Source organism: Cicer arietinum, chromosome 6, assembly GCF_000331145.2.
Source record: "Cicer arietinum cultivar CDC Frontier isolate Library 1 chromosome 6, Cicar.CDCFrontier_v2.0, whole genome shotgun sequence".
NCBI classification, from domain to species: domain Eukaryota; kingdom Viridiplantae; phylum Streptophyta; class Magnoliopsida; order Fabales; family Fabaceae; genus Cicer; species Cicer arietinum.
The window spans coordinates 30,982,006-30,985,532 of NC_021165.2; positions in this window are offsets into that span (position 1 = coordinate 30,982,006).

Here is a 3,527-nt window from a genome sequence, read left to right on the forward strand (position 1 = left end):
AGTATGGGGTTGTGCATAGAGTTTCTACACCTTATAATCCCTAGACTAATGGGCAAGCTGAAATCTCAAACAGGGAAATCAAACAGATCTTAGAAAAGATGGTGCAGCCAAACAAGAAAAACTGGAGCCACCGACTTGAAGAAGCTCTTTGAGCTCATAGAAAAGCATACAAAACACCAATATGGATGTCCCCTTATCGATTTGTGTTTGGTAAGGCATGCCACCTCCCAGTGGAAATAGAGCATCGTGCTTATTGGGCGGTCAAGAGTTGTAACCTTGAGATGGAGAAAACATGTTTGAAGAGAAAACTTCAATTGCAACAACTTGAAGAGCTTAAACTTGAAGCTTATGAGAACTCTTGGATCTTTAAGGAGAAAACTAAGTACTTTCATGATAAGATGATTTATAGGAAGGAGTTATTCGTTGGCCAAAAAGTTTTATTGTTCAACTCCCGCTTGAAAATTATGGCTGGAAAACTTCGATCGAAGTGGATTGGCCCTTTTGTTGTTATTAATATTTTTCCTCATGGTGCGGTGGAAATAAAAAGTGAAAACACCGAGAAAGTATTCAAAGTAAATGGATAACACCTCAAGCTATTCCACGAGAGCTCTGTGCTTGAAGATGCTACCATAAAAGAACTCTCCATGGAAAAGCCCACCTATACTGAAGTTTGAACAAGAAGCTCCCTTTCCTTACTTTCATATTTTATATTTGTTACTTACATTGAAGACAATGTGTAATTTCAATGTGGGGGGGTATTATTTAAGATTTTATTTGTTATATTTCAAATTTTATTATTTAGGATTTTATTTGTTATATTTCAAAACAAAAATAAAAAAAAAGTAAAATAAAAATGGATATTGCACTACATGCTGTTTCATCAGATTTTGTGGTTGTAAATGTTGAGAGTTTGTTTGGACTAGCATGATTGAATAGTATCTTTGCATTATGAGTAAAATAAATTGGATTAAAATGCTAAATTGTCTATCATTTGTGATAGGTCATTAATCTTTGTGAGATTTTTGAGCCTTATTATGAATGAAATACATGTTTCCATCTTTTTTGTGTGTGTGTTATCTCACTCATGATTGCTAGTTACGTTAGAACTTGACTTGACTCTTGTCCGCATGCATATATTGAAATGATCTAGGCATTTGTTTCTTGATTAAGCTACTAGCCAAATAAGTCTACCCTACAATTATCCATTTGTTTAAGCCCCTTTGAGACTAATTATCCCATTATTTGTTATATAGCTCATTACAAGCCTAAAAGTGAAAAACAATGAATTGACCCAATCTCGGGGGATAAAGGGGTATTTCCTTAAATAAGTGTAGGGGTGCTTAACTTGTTTGTTTAAATTTGAGGGTTATGAAAACAAAGAAAAAGAAAAAAAGATACAAAAAAGAAAAAGAAAAAAAAATGAGGAAAAATGGTTGTGTTATGAGAAAAGAAAGTGTGAAACTAAAAGTCAATGATGTTTTGTTGAGTTACTTCTTAATGTTGTTTTTCTCTCTTAATCATTACTCCTTTATCCTCTTTGATTTTCAATCCTAGTTTCCTTAGGATTATCTCATCCTTTTGATCATTATGTGCATGTGTTTCAAATATAGATTATAGAGGCTTGTCAAGCCTATGGTAGTGCTAGCTTTCATGACGTGCTTTGAGTGTAAACAGTAGCCCAAACACTTTGAGAGAATTTTATATTATGGGAGGACTCTATTACTTATGATGCATTCTTTAGTTAACTTGTCATCTTATTTGCCTTGATTGTGATAAAAAAACTATTCATGATTGCCTTAAGCTAGAAATATTTTTTTTTCTCTCACCACTTTGCATTCATAAGAATATTTGGAATCACATGCATTGTTTTGTTCAGAGTGCAAAAGTTTAAGTGTAGGGCAATTTGATCATAGCATTTGGGGATATGTTTCTAGCTTTTTAGTTTGGTATTTAAAAGCTCTTTATAGCTTAGAATAATTTTTTAGCTTGTTTCGAAACTTTGGGTTGAAAATGATTTAGAATTATATTATTTGTATTTTGACCCTTTCTCGCTCTATAGGCCATAACTTAAGCTCTGAATATCGGATTGGCTCATACGAGCAGGCGTTGGATAGCTAAAACTCAGAGCTACAACTTTTGTGTTAGAATAAAATCCCAATGCCGAACTTTACAGGGCCAAAATTGCAGATTTCATAATCTGGACTTTTGTAATAATTTTAAATAGCGGGTCACTTGTGTTTAAACTATAAACCCTAAAGCCCAATATCGAGTACTATATATTGTCAGTTTTGTTTCTTTTCACGGGACGAAAATTTAGGATTCAGATTGCTACAAGAAATAAACAGTTTTTATTTTAATTTCATAGAAGGCTAATTTTATAAGATTAATCCACGAGTTTAGAGTTTCATCAACACCTTGAGATTCAGGTTACACTGTCAATTTTGATTCATGATTCTATTCTTGTTTATTTGATTATATCGATATTCTGATTGCTTAAATTGAATTTCAATAGGATCGATTAAATTTATTTGACATAATTTGGTTTCGGTTTCTAATTTAATTGAATTATAATTTTGCGACACTTGATCGTTAATTGTAATATTTTGATGATTGTGATGCTTAATTCAGTCAAAGAAACCGAATTCACATAGGATTGATTACGCTTGTTTAATCAATTCTATAGTCAAATAAGAATATAATCACGAATTAGAAATTAAACTCATTGATAGAATCTGTGATAGGTCTGAAACTCGAATTAGTGGATTAATCGTTTTGCTCATCTATTAAATAAAAAATCTAAAAAAATCCCCTTTTCTAATTTCAACTTTCAATTCGGTTAAAATTATTATATCAGAAGCCCTTGCGAAACGACTCGTGTTATTACCTTTATTTATATTTTGTCAATTGTATTTGACCCGTGTGGGACAGCAGATCAAATTTGGCGCCCACCGTGGTTAATAATCCTAAATTTTAGTAAAGCTTTCTTGTAGTAAGTTCATGGTTTTGAGAATAGCTTTCTAAGTAGAAGATCCAGTCGAAGCCTTTTATATGAATAGATCGCCCTTCTCCAAACCATTTTCCCCAACAAAGCAGTATTTTGAAGGTGCATTGATATAGTACCCAACCCAACATACTTCCTTGGTTGAATAATCTTCTTCCAACTAACCATGTACATCGCATTATCTTTTATTCTGCTCCAGATGAAATTCCTTACATTTCTATCTAACCAACCAAAAACATACTATGAGAACCAATTGATTTGCATATGGTAGAAAGGGATCACCTATAAATGTGAGTCGTTTTGTATTGTGCAGCTATGTTGAGTCTATAATTTTTTTTTTGGGAATGTATTAAATATTTCATTTATCCTCTTTGAGATATGACTGAGTTAAAAGTGTAAATAGGAATTTTATAAATTTGGGAACGTTGAAGTTGTAGCGGATACTCTGTCAATATTTTGAGAAAAATTATATATATATATATATATATATATATATATATATATATATATATATATTTTGAAAAGT